The sequence below is a fragment of the Mercenaria mercenaria genome, chromosome 2 (assembly GCF_021730395.1).
Source record: "Mercenaria mercenaria strain notata chromosome 2, MADL_Memer_1, whole genome shotgun sequence".
Taxonomy (NCBI): domain Eukaryota; kingdom Metazoa; phylum Mollusca; class Bivalvia; order Venerida; family Veneridae; genus Mercenaria; species Mercenaria mercenaria.
In genome coordinates this window covers 17,676,045-17,688,389 of record NC_069362.1, presented here as the reverse complement: position 1 = coordinate 17,688,389, position 12,345 = coordinate 17,676,045, and the positions used below count along the sequence as shown (strand labels likewise).

The window sequence follows — 12,345 nt, the reverse complement described above, 5'->3', positions numbered from 1 at the left end:
GAGCTCCTCGGTTATTCAGGTTTTGAAAGAAGGCGAAAAGGTAAACAATCGGATGAACGCTGGTATCTGTAAACCATTTAGATCCAAGTTTTAAGGTAGTAGAGGTGTAATAGCAATGTTTACAAAATGGCATTTGCTTGGTATATTCTTAAAGATGACCGTGTTTTGCACTGTATTGCAAATTTTAAACAACTTTTACCATGCCGTTTTTTCTAAATTTTGTATAACTTGTGGTATCTCCTCTAGCTCAAGAAGAGAAAAATTTCAAAGTGATGGCCGCTATATAAAATGTTTGCAGAGAACTCATTTTACCATTAATTTTAATAAAAGAATCATCAAACTATTGTTAAACAATTATTAAACACAAAATAAAAATGTGGATATCATTTTATATAGTGTTCCTCAAGTAAACGGATTTAATGATACAGAATTCTTATTTCAACGCTGAAAAAATAAGGTCGAATCCTTGTTTCTGTTTTGAATTTTGCTTACTTCATTCAAAAATTACCTTGGGACAGATGTAAAACCTACCTAAATTTCTTCCACAATATGTAATCTAAAGAATGGAAGCAAAATAGAGAACTTTTACCACATGTAACTCAATATTTTTACAGATGTGTAACTCTACCCCTTCTGTTTAAGTAGTAAATTCACTTTGAACAGCAAGAAATCGCTTAGCAAATGTTTTTTTTTTCATTTTTGTACAATAAATCTATCATAAGTCTTGAAAGAAGTAAAAACTTACTAGAAAAAATCGAAAATAAGGGGGAAAAAAATTTGGTCCCAGTAGGGCTTGAACCTACGCCCCCCTGAGAATTGCAGTAAATGTGGGTTTATGGTAGGAATTGAATACTCTTCAAAAAGGAGGTACTCTATTACACATCTACTACCTTAAGTGAACACTGGTTAAGCCTTATTTGTTATTTCATTTTCAAAAACATTTAAGATGTAAATAACTTTAAATCTCTAGAGAAAGGAGGTCCGTACCCCTAGAAAACCTCTAGTAGGCTTGTCTAGAGGTACGGATCCGTACCTCTAGAATCAAATCCTAGAGCTAGGTACGGATCCATATCCCTAGACACTTCCAGGTGGGAAACACTGAAAAGCATTTCTGAAAATTCCTGAGGCATCTATCAGGGATCGGACCCCAGACCTCTGGATTGGAAAGCCAGTGTACAAACCACTGAGCTAATCTGTCCACCCATGAAATGCAGCACTGCTGAGTTGCTGGAGTTGTTTACCTTCAATCAATCTATATATAGTAAATGGGCGCTGGATTTATTTTTTGGTCCTGGACTGTCTATGAATGTTTTTATAAGATATGGTATCATTACTGACCAAGCAAATGCGCCAAATGTCTATGTTCCAGACCCCAAGTGCCTGTGCCACAGGCTGTGGTCTTGTCACAAAAATATGCATACACAACCAGAAGCGAAGTGTCAGCTTTAGTTTAAGTCTTAACTGTAACAAATGATGAAATTCTTAACAATATTTATACCTAAATCAGCTTTTGTGGTTTAAATGTGAATACAACACTTAAAATGTAATTGTTTACCATTGTTTGATTTCCAATTCGCTGGTATCCAATTATGCTAACCGCTTACAGCATCGAAAATATCAAATTAACTCCCTTACTGCTTCAAAAGCCTTAAGTCGGTACTATCAAATTAACTCCCTTATTGCTTCAAAAGACTTAAATCAACACTACTGGTTGGCGACCCAGAATTTCGGACGACCCAGAAAATCGAACAGTCGCGTAAACGCTTATTTTGGCGCAATTTTTTATCATTTCTTGACAAGTACATAGACGTTTGCATTATGTGCAACATCTGCAATAATTGCAAATTAGTAAGTTAAACCTTCAAAAATGGAATATTTATTTTTTTTTTCACGAAATGTTGTGACAGCTCTCGCTGGGGGAAGCTGCATGTGCTTTCAGTGCGCATGCGCATACATTTTTTGACGCCACAACATTATTCAAGGGGAACTCATCTACAATCTGATAAATGAAGACGAGAAAATTGCATGTTATAAAACAAATGTCAATGTTTTCCCATTAATACCACGAGTTAAATGCATTTAGACCAAATTGTTTTACCTAAAATTTTTGTGTCGTATGTAGGCCAGATGGATTTTTAAACTCTCAACAGCATCAAACATCTACAGTTGAATGTAAACAAGGTAAACAATACTAAAAATGTCTTTTCATCATTAAAACCGACTACGTGATTCTGCCAGACAGAAGTGATGAAAATTAGTATTTTCCTACTGTCCGATTTCTGGGTCCTGCAACACGCTGAAAACGTTAAATTTACGTACCCTCTTTCGGGCCTCAGTGACGTGTTCAGTTTATTTCTATATACAAACAAATTTGTGTTTAGCGACACCGAAGAACTGAACTTGATTCAAGTATCATTTCATGGATTTTGAATTAAGAATGAAAATATGACAGATGAAAAGGTTGTAAAATTGTCCGAATCTGGGTCGGCAACCAGTATTTGTCTATTAGGTATAAGATCACTAAATAAAATCATTCAACATTTCATTTAAAGTAGAAACACTTAATTTGGAAAACATGAGATACTACTCATGAAAAAATAAAAATATCTACTACTAAACTGATGAAAATAATGCAGGTCCTAAGCTAGGAGGAGGAAAAGTTCCAAGTGAATGCTAGTTTGTGGTAGTCTGCGACCTTGATAAGGATGCATGTTATCTTTTGTCTTTACCTTCTTCCTATCCTTCTTTTTCAAAATAGTGTGTATATATCCTCTTGGTCAGAGTTACATACTGAGGAAAACTATGTACATGTGATGGAAGGTCATGGATTGGGGTGCCTTGGAGATTCATGCTCATAATAGTTGACAACAGCTGTTGTTTTTTTTTAACATTTCTTAAGCAGGAGCAGATCAAGAATTTTTGTTAAATGGTGTGCAGAGTTTCAGTGGGTGTATGTATGTGTGTGAGTGGAGTGGGGGTGGGGGGGGGGGGGGGTTCAGTGGGTGTATGTGGTATGACTCTAAGAAAAATTTTGGCAAGGACTGTGAAATTATTAATTCTTGTGGGGAATTAATTTTCATGTTTGCCTCAGTGTATCTTTAATGTTTAAAATCCACAAATTCATGTCAAAAGGAAGTAATCATATTTGCAAAAATCAGGAAATTTTATACCCACAAAATTAAATGATTTCACAGTATTCTGACATAGTTTGAGCATGAATATTGGATAAACTTTGTTAACAATCAACAACAGCAATATTGGACAAACAGTCATTGACCAAACTGATAGCTTTTAATTTGTCCATTCCAAGCACTTAGGCGTTAATAACTACTGATATAAACTTTTGCAATTTAAGTAACCCTAAAATTTTGTCTTAAATAACTGATATCTCAAATTTAGGCTATCAAAATTGTATGCTTGCTGGATTTTAGGGGTCACATGCTGGCTGCACCACTACCCCCACCCCTTCCAAGGATCTACCTTTTTTCATTACTTCTGGTATACAAAATTGTGTTGTTTTTTCTTCCTCTCATGTCTTATGTTCATCCTAATAGAAAAGTATTTAAGTATCTGGCCAAGGTAACTGCAATTCTTACCGGTCTTTAATATTTGCTTTGTCTTTATTTTCTATCTCTATTCCAATGCTGTGATTGTACGTGGAATACCTCATGTTTAATTGTAGCCACTGTGTGGAGTGCTTTAGGTTGCTGACTTCAAATCATTTACCCTCAACCAATGTGGGTTCAAGCCTCACTAGGGGCATTGAATTCTTCATGTGAGAGAGCCATCCAGCTGGTTTACAGAAGATCTGTGGTTCTACCCAGGTGCCATTATGAAATAATGCATGGAGGGGCACCAGGGGTCTTCCTCCACCATCAAAAGCTGACAAGTCGCCATAGGACTTAACTTTGTCAGTGTGACGTTAAACTTAAAAAGAAAATATTTAATTATCAAATGTAAGTAAATAGTTGTACATAGCCAATGTTCTCTGTTTATATTACGAACTGATATTAAATAAAGTTTGTATTGCATTGTGCCTCTTGTTGTTTATTCTCAATACCTCACACTTATCAGGGTGATATTGCCACTTATTTTCCCATCGCTGTAGGTCATCTGTATTTGCTTAAAACTGTTCCAAGTCTTCCTTACAGTTGATAATGCTCTGTAACATGCAAGGCTAACTTTAGAATCGGCTTAATATTGTGATCGTAAGCCATTTATGTAGACTAGAAAGGGTAGGGGTCCCACCACTGTTCCTTCAAACTGGTGCAGAAGAAGACTGGAGATGGGGGAGAGATTCTTAGAAACAAGGAAGTGAACTGAAACAAAAGCTGACGGAGGACAGCAATGCTTGACTATTCAACCGTCTTGTCAATTGAATGAATATAAAGTCAAAAAAGGGGTAGATTGCACATCTGAGTTACGCTGCTTGCATGAAAAATTTTGGTAGATGGTTATGCAAGGAAAATGTCTGTGAAATGATATTGAAATAGTACCAGTGTTTTCTGACAAGAGTATTTTTAAAGTTTCTACTAAATAAATATGGGCAGGTAATGTGTGTGTTGGAGAGGCGAGGTGGAGTAAGAAGTTGGGGGAATGATGTGATATGACAATATAAAACATGAGCACCGCCTTGCGGGTGCAGACGCTCATCTGATTTTTTTTGTCTCTGTATAATAGAAATATTGTCCTACCAATGATTTTTTAAGTCCAAAAGGGGCCATAATTCTTTCAAAAAGCAATGTAGAGTTTCGGTACTTGCTGTGCAGAGTCAGCATTTTATGGCAAATAACTGCTCCAAGTTTTAAGGCAACAGCTTTGACCGTTAAGCAGAAAAGTTGACCCAAACGCAAAACTTAACCAACAAATCTGATATTTTCTAAGTCCAAAAGGGGCCAAAATTTTTGCAAAAAGCAGGATGGAGTTATATTTCTTGCTGTTCAGAGTCAGCTTTTGATAGTGAACAAGAGTTGCAAGTTTTAAGCAAAAGCTTTGATAGTTTAGGAGAAAAGCTGAAATAAACACAAAACTTAACCAAGAAATCTGATTTTCTAAGTCCAAAAGGGGCCATAATTCTTACAAAAAGCAGAATGGAGTTATGTTTCTTGCTGTACAGAGTCAGCTATTGATAGTGAACAAGTGTTGCAAGTTTTATAGCAACAACTTTGATAGTTTAGGAGAAAAGCTGAACTAAACATAAAACTTAACCAGGCAATGCCAACGCCAATGCCAACCAAGTGATGACAATAACTCATCATTCCTTTTTTAAACAAGAGCTGTCACAGGAGACAGCGCGCTCGACTATTTCGATGCTGAATAGTGAAACTGTGCACATCTGAGAAAACTAGAGCTGTCACTGGAGTGTTTAATGACTCCAATTGTGGCCAAAGATATTGCACAAAAGCCTGAGTCTATGTCAAAAATATCAACTTAAAGTAATAAGAGAGGTAAAGATAAAATGCATCAAAACACTATATAAGTATATCCTATGCAAAAAGGGGCATAATTCATTAAATACTGGTGCCAGAGTTATGCACCTTGTGTCATATGGTGTGGGTGATGATGTTGAACAACTATTTTAAGTTTGAATCAAATCCATTCAGTAATAACAGATCGAGACTGAGTGAAAGTGCATCAAAACTTTAACCTAAAATTCTAAGTAAAAAGGGGGAATAATTAATGAAAAATTGGTGCCAGAGTTATGCATCTTGTGTCATATGGTGTGGGTGTTGATGTTGAACAACTATTTTAAGTCTGAATCAAATCAATTCAGTAATAACAGGGACAAAGTGAAAGTGCATTAAAAACTTAACACTAAAATTTTAAGTAAAAAAGGGGAAATAATTTTCTAAAAAATTTGGGTCCCAGAGTTATGTACCTTGTGTCAAATGAAAGGGTAATGATGTGAACAATTGTTTAAGTTTGAATCAGATCCATTCAGTAATAATAAAGATAGAGTGAAAGTGCATAAAAATTTAACCTGAAATTCTAGGTAAAAAGGGAAATAATTCATGTAAAAATGGGGCCAGAGTTATGCATCTTGTGTCATATGATGTGGGTGATGATGCTGAACAACTTTTTTTAATTTTGAATCAATCCATTCATTTTAATAACAGGGGTAGAGCGAAAGTGCACCAAAACTTTAACCTAAAATCTAAGTAAAAAGGGGAAATAATTCATGAAAAATTGGCCCCAGAGTTATGCACCTTGTGTCATATGATAAGGGTAATGATATTGTAAAATTGTTTAAGTTTGAATCAGATCCATTCAGTAATAACAGAAAATAGAGTGAAAGTGCACCAAAAAACTTTAACCTGAAATTCTAAGTAAAAAGGGGGAAAATTCATGAAAAAATGGTGCCAGAGTTTATGCACCTTGTGTCATATGATGGGGGTGATGAAGTTGAACAACTACTTTAAGTTTGAATCAAATCCATTCAGTAATAACAAAGAAGAGTGAAAGTGCAATCAAAATTTTAAACCCTGAAAATCTTAAGTAAAAAAGGGGGGATAATTCATGAAATATTGGTGCCAGAGTTATGGCCCTTATGTCAAATGATTTGGATGATGATGAGGAATAAGTATTTCAAGTTTGAATCAAATCCATCATGTAATTACAGAGATAAGTCGAAAAAAGAGAAAGTGCACCAAAACTTTAACCAAGGTGGGGACGCGGAAAGACGCCGACGCCGGGGCGAGTAGGATAGCTCTCCTTATACTTCGTATAGTCGAGCTAAAAATCAGATGAACTAACAACAAGTTTTTTCCACTACATATCAAAAAAGAAAATTTTTCCACTACATACATATAGAGAGAAGTGACCACAAACCCTAGCAGCCGTTCTTTTGATGAAACAGAATCATTTGTAAAATCTTCGTGACAGGTCACCCAAGAAACATTTGTGTAAAATTGTTTTAAAATTGGGCTTGCTGTTTCTGACAGAACGTTTTTAAAGTTTCCAATATATACATATAGGGAAAAAGTGACAACTCCCCATGGCGGACATGTTTTAAAACAAATCAAAACTACGAGTTGTCACAGGAGTGAGGAATTATACCCCCACAATATGGCCTTGTCACAGAACTAAGCCAATATCAAAACTGAACTTACTTGACCTTTGACCTACTGACCTCAAAATCAATAGAGGTCATCTGCTGGTCATGATCAACCTCCCTATGAAGTTTCAAGATCCTCGGCCCAAGCGTTCTCAAGCTATTGTCCAAAAAAGGTTTAAATGTTCCAGGTCACTCTGACCTTTGCCCTTTGATACTCAAAATCATTAAAGGTCATCTGCTGGTCATGACCAACCTCCCTATTAAGTTTTGTGAACCTAGTCCCAAGCGTTCTGAAGTTATTGTCCGGAAACAGTTTAAATCTTCGAGTCGCTGTGACCTTGACTTTGACCTACTGACCTCAAAATCAATAGGGGTCATCTGTTGGTGCTAACCAACCTCCATATCAATTTTCATGATCCTAGGCCCAAGCATTTTCAAGTTATCATCCAGAAACTGTTTAACTGTTCTGTATTATTGTGACCTTGAACTTTGACCTACTAGCCTCAAAGTCGAAAGGTGTAACAAAAATTTATGATCCTAGACCCAAGCATTCTAAAGTTATCATCCGGAAACCGTTTAACTGTTCCAAGTCACTGTGATCTTGACCTTTGACCTACTGACCTCAAAGTCGAACTTGACTTGTATTTTATGATGTTACACCTGTGTACCATAAACTGTTTAAATCAGTCAAGCCTTTCAAGAGTTATCATCCAGAAACCATGAAAACCAACGGACCGACCGACCACCAAGCTCACTCCTATATACCCCCTAAACTTCGTTTAGTGGGGGTATAATAATTTGAAAAGTGGAACATTTATAACTTTATCCACTGTTAAATATACTTTCATCAATCTGAAACTTGCAATAATACTAAGGCCAAGAATAAAACAAGTGGTTTATATTACAATGATCTTGTCTAGTGTCTCTCCGGTGACAAAGAACCAAATAACTTATAGTGCAGGAAAGTTTTATTTACTAGATAATGTACACTAACATAACTATTTATACAAACATATTCTAACCTTTTCAGCTAACTATGACAAGAATAAGCTGAATAAAACAAGATATCCTGTTACAAAGAAACAAGAAGAATAAGCAACAAAGATATGAAGTAAAAATGTCCTGTTAGACAGAAATAAAAAGAAAACATTTACTAAATATACTGTTTCACAGAAAAGAAATGGAAATAGTCCTGAAATATCCTGTTAAACAGAAAACATTTAGAAATATTCTTAAAATATCCTGTTACACAGGAATAAAGTAAAACATGATGCTGATATATGCTTTTAAACAGGAATTGAGTTTCTAAAATTTCCAATAACACAACAATAATTATAAGCAGCAGTGTAATGTAATGAACTGTGTTTAATTAATACAGTAAACTCCAGACGTAACAATCTTGGTAGAAGGTCGCACAAGGGTGTGAAATTTTTTTAAAAATTTGGGCCAGCAGTTTCAAAAAAGGGTTTTTTTTAAAAGTTTTTTTTTACAAAAAATGGGAAAAATTTATAAAACCCCCTTGACCCCAAATGTTTTTTTTTGAAAAATTAGAATAATTTGAACAATCTTGGTAAAATTTTTAAATAAGGGCCCATTTGTATAAATTATTTAAAAACCCGACCAGGGTTTAAGGAGATGTTTTTGAAATTTTTCTATTTTACCCAAATGGGAAGCAGATCGTTTAAAAAACATTGGTAGTACCCAAGGAAACATTCAGGCCAAATAAACCCAGGGGTTTTGGGAGATGTATTTAAAAAAAATTGTTAAAACAGACAGGTGCACGACGGACAATGTACACAGCGTGATCACAATAGCTCATCATGAGCACTTCATGCTCAAGTGAAAATTAGTGGATTTTACTATGTGGTTTTGCCAAGAATGGTTTGTTCTCAAAACTGGTATTCAGTTTACTGGTATGGACAATTCATCATACAAATAGCTGACCATTTACCACCATTGTACAATTACTTGATGATTTATCAAAGATCTCAACTAAATTGACAACTTTTTAACAGTTTACAACTAAAATATAAATAATCAAAACTAAAAAAATTTAATCCCCGTAATAAAATTTAGCTAAAAATTTATCATCACAAAACAACAAATTAATACTTTTTTCAAGGACGAAAGCATTTTCACTGCCATACAACAAATTTACAATTTATAAGCAATATACAACAAGATAATACTTTATCAGCACTTTAAAACAAGATGCTTTTTTTCAGGCACTACAGAACTAGATGTAAATTTTTAACGAGCCTGAAAAAACAAATTTATTGAAAAACCCAAAAAGCTTACAGCATTTTAAACATTTTAAAAACTACCTGACATTTTACCCTCTGAAAAGAAACGAAAAAACTCAATATTTTCAAAATCACTTATCTCAATATTCTAGCTATCTCAGACATTTTCAAGTCCCGCCAAGAAAACACATGCACAAAATATCATATTAAGTTGAATTTCGGTTTAAAATATCTCAAAGTAAAACGTTCTTGGAATTCGAGATACAGAATTTCAACTTTAGGTATTAATTTATAAAGCACATGAATAAATCTGACAGACAATTTATCATATGTATAAAATCTGTTGGTTATCTCCTAGCGAAAAGTAACTGACTTATCGTTCCCCTCAAAACAAAGAGCAAACTCAAACAAAGGTCCACACCCTTAAAACCCGGTTACCCCAGGGGAAGAAAACTGAATGTTGAAAAAAAGACAGTGTTTTTAAACTTCTTTCGTTTCTATTTCTATAATTAAAACACCACCCATCGGGCCCCGGGCAAAACCCTAAATAAGACTGTCCATTTTTTAAATTTTGGGCCAGCACCTTTAACTTTTTAAAAGGGGTTTGCTTCCCAAAAAAGTTTCTGACTAAAGGGAAAAACAGTGCAGACCATGACAGACTGTACGATGTCATGCTGATCATGATTTTTCACTGGTGGGCAAAGGAAGAATCAATCGGGCCCCAGCCTGATAAGAGTTAAACATTCGGGGTTCATAAAAATCCTAATTTTCTGACTTTTTTGCAATTCTTGATATAGCGCCAGCAGCACACTTACAGTATATAATTTACTATTGCTAATAAAATGATTAAAAATACCAACATAAATTAAACTAAGAAAATTTCAATAAAAATAATTTTGTCAAATAACAATCAATTGCACATGTCTGGAATGGTATCTTAAACAAGAGCTGTCCGTAAGACAGCACGCTCGACTTTATTCAGTGCTTGACTCAGAATTAAGAGCTTTGCCAGTAAAAACTTTATAAAACTTTAACCAAAAAAATTCTATGTTAAAAAGGGGTATAACTGTCAAAATTCAAATCAGATTAGGGGAAATTTGTTTCTCCTGGGTAGATTTTAAAACAGTAAAATAACTATTGTAATTTCAAGTAAATACTTTGATATTTTACGGGGGGGGGGAATTTGACTTTACAAAAATTTTAACCAAAAGGACGCTGCCCGCCGACACTGAAGCGAGGGGCAAAAAGCTCTACTTTTTTTCTTAAAAAAAAAGGGTCGAGCTAAAAATGCAGTAAAAATATAAAACTGTTTTTTTTTTAAACAGAATTAAATTTTTAAATACATTACAAATCTCCCAAACTTTCAAAACCACACATTAAACGAAATGTAAATTTAAAGTTTTTGGACCTTTCCCAAAAATTTCCCTCAATCATGAAAACCAAAAACAAGATTTCAGATTTATGGTAACTTTTACTCAAGCGCAGCCATAAAATATTAACAAGAAACGCGGAAATTTGCCACGAAACCATTTTTCAACACTTTTCATAAGAAAAAAAAGGGAAAACTGAATAAACACGCACCATTTTAAAGGGCAAAACCCAAAACGCAAACCCCCAAAACCCCAAAACCCCCCAAACCCCTTTAGAAACCAATGACCTTGCCCTTTGTTTCCCAAACCCCCAAAAATCAATAAAAAGGGCAAACAATTTTAAATTAATTTTTCTATACCCCAAGTTCATCAGATAGCCATTCCTAAGTTAAGTTATTAAACCGGGGAAACCCCTTTTTTTCTTTTTTAAGTAACGTGACCTTGACCCCAAAAACCCCCAAAATCAATCCCAGCCTTTGTCATGATTAAACTACATACACACCAATTTTTTTTCAAAATTTTTACCGAAACAAAAGTTATTGACCAAAACACCAGTTTGACGCCGCACGCCTGCCCGCCCGACCAACGACATACCCCAATCTAATAATTTGGTTAAAAAAGAAATGCAAACAATGTGTGACTCCCATCTTTTAACCTCTTTCCAAAAAAATTAATTTTTTGAAATTTTTGCCAGAAAAGAACTGTATAAATGCCCACTGAAAAGGGGTAAAATTAAAGACAACTTTTATAAATTTCATAAATTAAACAAAATGAAAAATTTTCCCATCCCCAAAAAATTTTTTCTCTTTGCACCCGAAATTCCCCTTTGGAAAGTCAAAAATTTCCCCCTTGAGCTTCAGAAAAAATTCAAAAAGAACCCAAAGGAAAAGTTTGAAAATTTGGGAAACTAAAAGCAATTTAAAAACAAAAAAGACCGGGGAAATTTTAAAAATCCAAAAAAATTTAAGTTTCCCCAGTATTTTCGCAAATCGGCATCATATTTTTTTTACACTGAAGATTTTGTGAAACCCTGTTTTTTTTTAAGACTTCAGAATTTACTTAGAAATTCTGCAAATAAAAAAATAGGGTTGTGTGTTTGATTTTCTGATAGACTGATTTCAAAGATTTGGGCCTCAAATAAATTTTCAAAAGGGTTTGGAAAAAAGGGAAAACCCAAAATTTTTTGATAAGATTTTCAAAAATAGAAATTTTTTTACAATGAAATTTTTTAATTTAACTTCTTGAAGTTGTAAAAAAACATACAATCTATAATAGGGTTTAAATAAAAAGTGTATTTCCATTTTGCTTTTTTTTGAGCTTTTTCCCCAAAATTTAAAGAGGCCCCAAAACATTAACACACTTTTTTTTAAGACACTATTTGGAATTCTAAATTTTTTTTGATATCTTTATTTATTTTTAAAAATAAGAAACATAAAAAATAAAAAAAAATTTTTAACTCCCCGGGTGACCATTAATTCATGAAAAAATTTTCATTTTGTTTTTCCGAGCCCCGGCTTTTTTTCCCACCTTTTCCAGACAAATGACATGACAACCCCCAATAAAACTAAATTCCCTTTCCCTTTATAACCAAAAAATTTAAAACTCAAATTTAAATCCCTGCTTTTTTAGACCGAAGATAAACAAAACCCAAACAAATTTAAACTCAATCACAAAATTT

General features: G+C 34.2%; 1 protein-coding gene across 4 annotated transcripts in view; it reads right to left on the bottom strand.

The window, feature by feature from the left end:
- Positions 1-1,685, bottom strand: part of LOC123562001 (transient receptor potential cation channel subfamily M member 2-like) — a 98,817-nt gene extending 97,132 nt beyond the window's left edge. For all 4 annotated transcript variants that reach the window (XM_053531197.1, XM_053531203.1, XM_053531209.1 and 1 more), the window contains exon 1: positions 1,556-1,685. The gene's annotated coding sequence lies outside the window, so the exon portion shown is untranslated. The remainder of the gene's footprint in view (positions 1-1,555) is intronic.
- Between the last annotated feature and the right edge of the window lie 10,660 nt (positions 1,686-12,345).